We start from the raw sequence: 6,203 nt of genomic DNA on the forward strand, positions 1-6,203 counted from the left end.
GAGCCCAGGTTGCACTGTGCGCTCTGTCCACGGCGGCCTTGGCTTGCAGCCCCAGCGGCCCCTGACTTTCAAACTGGTCCATAGCACAGCATGAAGTCTGAAGCTCTCCAGAGTCCTATGCGACCACGTTTCACACAGGTGACCTGTGTGACCATCCCGGATCAAGGCGAGTGCTCCCAGCCCCCAGGACAATCCTTTCTGTCCCTTCCCGACCTCACCTCCTCCTCAGCTGGCCAGGGAGCCAGCTCCTCGCGTCACTTCTCTCACCGCAGCTCCTCCTGCCGCTCTCTCACTGCATGCATTTGCAGTCCTGCACTGCGTGGTCTTTTGGATCTGGGTTCCTGTCCACATTACTTAGGTTTCTGGACTGCATTGTCAGCGCCTTCCTGCTGGGAAGTGCTGCTGTCTGCTAGTGCTGGCCACAAGAGGGCAGCAGAGGGCTGGGAAACCCGGTGCCGCTGGCGCTGCCTCTGGGTTGGCCCTGCTCCTCTGGGGCCTGTGCTGTGCAGAGTTCTGGAGCAGGGGTTTGGAGCCAGGATCTCCGCACTGCTGGGAACACGCACTCCTTTAAATAATGGGGAGCTCACGGAGAAGGAGAATGAAAAACGATGTTTATTTTGGGTCCAAGCATGACATCCCTGTGCTTTTCCTAAATGCATTTCCAGGGACTTCTGGAAGAGCCCCCCCAGGTCCTAGGCCTCCCCCCCACCAGAGCCCTGGACACCGCTAGGGCTGCTCCCCCCACGTGGTGGCCCCACTGGGAGCAGGCGGGACTCTGGGGGGAGCTGGCGCCGGCAGGGCTGACCCTGGTGGGTTCCTCACCTCGGGACCCCGGGTCTCAGCTGGGACAGGAGGACAGCAGAGGCCTCGCAGTAAGGCAGGAGGACGGGCAGGGAGACTCCGTGTGTGCTGCTCAGAGGGAAACGCGGGGGAGTGAGCGGGGCCGAGGGTGGGGTGGGGCCCTGGGACAGCAGAGGGCAGGCGTCCATCACAGGGACAGCAGAGGGCAGGCGTCCGTCCAGTGCTCTCAGCCTCACTTCTCAGGTTTGATGGCGCCTCAGCAGCCTCTGCCTTTCGGGGGACAAGACCGGGGTCTTCCCATCACCACTTCCTCCGGTCCCTCCGCCAGGGTTTGCCTGCCGCACCCTCTGGTCCAGGCAGGGCCTGATCTACACAGAACTGGAAGCGAAGGGTCAGAGAATTCCTCCAGGTCGCTGACGGCCCCCATCTGGGCAGCACTGGCGCTGGTGCTCGGGGCCCAGCCACTGCCCAGCCAGAGAAAGCGCTGAGGCCCTCGGGGTGGATGGGTCCACTGGGCCCACCCTGGATACATCCGGGCTTCTTTCTTCATAACCCTGCCTGCCTTCCTCTCTGCCTCCTTCCTTTTTTTTTTTTTTAATTTTATTTATCTATTTGAGATGTAGAGTCACAGAAGAGAGGGAGAGACAGAGAATGGTCTTCCATCTGCTGGTTCACTTCCCACATGGCCGCAATGGCCAGAGTTGAGCTGTTCGGAAACCAGAGCTTAGTCGTGGTCTCCACTTGGGTTCAGGGACTGAAGGACTTGGGCCATCTTCTTCTGCTTTTCCAGGCATAGCAGGGAGCCTGATAGGAAGTGGAGGAGCTGGGACTCGAACCGGTGCCCACTTGGCATGTCGGTGCTGTTGCCTCCTTCCTTGATGTGCTTTCTTTGCTTGTGCCATCATCTTTCCACTTCGTTTCAAGTTTTTATTTATTTTTTGCTTATTTATTAGACTGATAAATTTATTAAATTTTCATGTGGGCACCATTGTCCTGGCAGCTCCACTTCCTATCCAGCTCCCCACTGGTGCACATAGGAAAGCAGTAGAAGATGAACAGGTTGGCCTTTGCAGCCATCTGGGGAGTGAATCAGCAGATGGAAGACCTCTCTCTCTGTCTCTCCCTCTCTCTGTCTGTAACTCTGCCTCTCAAATAAATAAGTAAATTTTTAAAAAGAAATTAGATTATAAAATTTTGCACCAAAGTAAACTGATCTTTTGATTCTGTTTTCCATGTTTTGAGGCCCCTTGTGCATCTTGGTGGTTGCAGAGAAGGGAGACCTCCACACCTGCCCTGGACCTTCAGGTGTGGATGTGGGCTGTCCTGAGCCAGGTTGGGCAGGGGTCCCAGGCCATGAGTTCTCTGCTGGCAACCTCTGGCTGGCAGACCCTGGCCCTTTGTTGGGGTGAGAGCATCCGGGTGTTCCTGAGCCACATTTCCTTGTAAACATGAGTTGTGGTGCTGACAGCCTGGACAGGGGTGGGGGCCGCAGACTCCTCCCCCTGAGGGGCAGGTGGCAGCCAGAGGGAGGAGCATCCACCAGGGCTCTGCTCAGCAGATTGCCTGGTCACAGCTCAGCCCACCAGCCAGGTGATGCTGGTTACAGATGGCAAGGAAACTTATGAAGTTGAACCAAGAAGTGTACCCCAAGTGTATGTGTGTGTGTGTGCTCATGTGTGTAAATGTGTCTTCTCAGTTTTCATTTATTTTTCAAAAAGGGAGAAACTAGAAAACAGTTCTTAACACTGTTTCCTGGAGAATAACCCAGGGAAGACAAGCTCTTTATCCTAACACTGTCAAGGTCAATGAATTTTTTTTATCAGACTACTTCTGAGAAAAGGGATGGGTTGGGCGAGTATTTGGGTAGCAGTTAAGACCCAGGCTGAGACACCTGTGTCCACAGAATGCCCGGGCTGGATATCCGGCTGCAGCTCCAGACCCTAGAGGCAGTGGTCATGGCTCACACATGGGGTTTCAGCCACTCACGTATACTTTGTGTTAATTGTTGTTTTATGGCTTAGATATTTATGGAAAACTAGTTTGAAAGCACTAAAAATAACTTAGAGAGAGGTATGACCTCCATGTTAACAAGAAGTAAGATAGGGGCTGGCACTGTAGGGTAGCAGGTTGAAGCCCTGACCCGAAGTGCCAGCATCCATATAAGCGCCAATTCAAGTCCCAGCTGCTCCACTTCCGATCCAGCTCTCTGCTATGGCCTGGGATAGCACTAGATGATGGCCCAAGTCCTTGGGCCTCTGCACCCACGTGGGAGACCTGGAGCAGGCTCCTGCCTCCTGGCTTTGGATAGGCACAGCTCTGGCTCTTGCGGCCAATTGGTGAGTGAACCAGAGCATGGAAGACCTTCTCTCTTTCTGTGCCTCTCTTTCTCTTTCTCTCTCTGTAACACTGACTTTTAAATAAATAAATAAATTTAAAAAAAAAAACAAAACTATGTGGTAGGGCATAAAAAAAAAAAAGAAGTTCCCTAGTGTCTCTCGGCCTGGGGAAGTCTTGGTGCTGGGCAGGGGCAGGTGGTGGCTGAGGGGGAGGGGCTGAGGCACTGTGAGCTCTAAGCAGGCTGTGCTGCAGCCACTCCCAGGGTAGCTGTGTGCTGTCTCCTGCTCTTCGCTCCTGCTGACAACAGGGAGTGAGGTCCACAGGGCAGGGCACTCCCTGCCCAGGCTGCCCCTGCAAGCTCTCACTGTAGATGGTGGAAGGAGAAAGAGGGGCTGGCTCTTCTGGGTGGGAGGTCCTGGTGGGGCCTCAGGGCCACTGCAGAGGCCGCTGCACCTGTGCCAGCTCTGCTGCTCCTCTGGTCTCCTGGGAACCCACTGCCTCCTTTGGATGAGGATGCCTGGGCCCCCAGTGTTGTGCGCTGAGATTTGCAGTCTGCTGGGGTCTCTGTGGCTCTGAAGTTCCTGGAGCTGCTGAATGTTAGACCCTGCAGGAAGTCACAGCTGTCCCAGCTGGGAGGAGGGAGGAGCAGGTGAGCTGGCTTGAAGACGCCTGTGGGGGAGGAGGAGGAAGGCAGGGAGCAGCTGGCTGGGCAGGGGGCTGAGAGTGTGGTGGGGCTCAGGACAGGGGAGGGGGCGGCTGGGAAAAGTCTCAGTGCAGGGAGCCCAGGGCAGCAGTGAGCACTGAGCCTTTGTTCACCTCCCTCACTTCTGCTCCTCAGTGTCTGCTGGGACCAGGCCCTGTTCTAACCTCACGGGGTGACTGCAGAGACACAAAGGCATGGACCCCTCCCTGCACTGGAGGGCGCTGCTGTCACCTCCCCCATTTGCTGATCAGGACACTGAGTCCAGGAAGGCCAAGGACTTTGCTAGAACTGGAGTTACCCAGAGTGGCCGAGGCTGCAGGGAGCCAGCAGAGGGGCCCTAGAGCCCATCCTTCCCAGGACCAAAGCTGCCCCCACCCCCTACAAACAGTGCGTGGGTCTTTCTCTGACCAAGGCTCATTTTCTCTTCTCTGTGGCCCTGCCTCCCACCAGGGTCATTAGCTGCTCACGCAAAATCTTTGAATGCAAAGAGATTAGGATTCTCCTGTCAGCAGGAACTTGCCTGGGCACCAGTTGAACACAGGGCCAGGACCTGTGCCCGTGGAGTAAGAGGCTGGGGGTGGGGTCAAATTTAGGTGAACACCACAGCCACAGATGCCACAGGTGCTGGGCCCCGGGGACAGGCAGCACAGGCTCGGTGGGGATGGGTCTGTCTCTGACGCTTCTCAGGGGACACCCAGGTCACCACTGGAGGTTAAAGAGCTGTAGGCAAGCAGGAGGTGGTCGTCCTTCAGGGTGAGTGGCCTGAATCAGGGTCCTCTGTCCTGGTGGGGGGGGGGGGTCCTGGGCACTGTGTGCATAGTGCCCTGGTTTCCTCCATGGGACACCTGGGGCTGAGAAAGAAGAGACCTGATTTTCCAGGTGGAGGAACTCAGTTGGGGTGGAAGAGGAGGGGCTGTTTCCCCCAGGCTGCCCTGAGGGTTCTTTTTTTTATTATTAAACTTTTATTTAATGAATATAAATTTCCAAAGTATAGCTTATGGGTTACAGTGGCTTCCCCCCTCCCATAACTTCCCTCCTGCCCGCAACCCTCCCCTTTCCCGCTCCCTCTCCCCTTCCATTCATGTAAAGATTCATTTTCAATTCTCTTTATATACAGAAGATCAGTTAAGTATATATTAGGTAAAGATTTCAACAGTTTGCCCCATATAGCAACACAAAGTGAAAAAACTACCGTTGGAGTACTAGTTATAGCATTAAATAGCAATGTACAGCACATTAAAGACAGAGATCCTACATAATTTTTTTTTCAAATTAATTAATTTTCTATGCCATTTCCATTTTAACACCAGGTTTTTTTTTTTTTTTCATTTCCAATTCTCTTTATGTATAGAAGATCAATTCGGTATATAATTAGTAAAGACCTCATCAGTTTGTGCCCACACAGAAACACATAGTATAAAAATACTGTTTCAGTACTAGTTATAGCATCACTTCGCTTTAGACGACACTTTATCCTTTTTAGTATTTGTTGTTGTTGTTGTTGTTCTAGTACTATTGGTTGAACTCACTAATTAACACACAATTATCCTTAGGTGTTTAAATTTTAACAGAAAAGTGATCCCTGTTAAATCTAAGAGTGGAAAAAGAGAGGGAGGAGATGAACAATTTGGAACATGCTCAATCGGACTGGCCGCAAATGGTGTAGTCAGAAATGTGCCAGGGGATTCCAACACAATCCCACCCAGGTGGCATGTACCAATGCCATCGCACTAGTCCAAGTGATCAATATCAGCTCACAATTGATAGCTCTGATAGGTCTAAGAGTCAAAAAGATCACACAAACAAGACAAGTAACTGCTAATACTAACTGATAGAATCAAAAAGGGAGAGAAAGATCCAACATGGGAACCGGGATACACAGCAGACTCATAGAATGGCAGATGTCCTAAACAACACTCTGGCCTCAGAATCAGCCCTCAAGGCATTCGGATCTGGTGGAAGAGCCCATGAGAGTATTGTAGGCATGGAAAGCCAAGATACCATGGAAAAAAAAAGACCTAAATGAAAGATCTCTGTGAGTGAGATCCCAGTGGAAAGAATGGGGCCATCAAAGAAGGAGGTACCCTTCTCTGAAGGGAGGAGAGAACCTCCACTTTGACTATGACCCTATCGGAATAAGATCAAAGTCAGCCCTGAGGGTTCTTTGGCACCGCAGTCTTCCCAGAAGGGCTGGTGGAGCCTCGGCCCAGCTGTCTGTGCTGTAGGGATACCCTGGACCCCACGTTGCTGGCGTGCTGAGGCTGAGGGAAGGCTCTGCTGCAGTGAGAGCTGACGGGAGGACCCTGTCCTGCTGGTGCTCTGGGGCTGACCTGCCTGCTGGCCCTGGTCTCCTCCTCCCCGC

The sequence above is a fragment of the Lepus europaeus genome, chromosome 3 (assembly GCF_033115175.1).
Source record: "Lepus europaeus isolate LE1 chromosome 3, mLepTim1.pri, whole genome shotgun sequence".
NCBI classification, from domain to species: domain Eukaryota; kingdom Metazoa; phylum Chordata; class Mammalia; order Lagomorpha; family Leporidae; genus Lepus; species Lepus europaeus.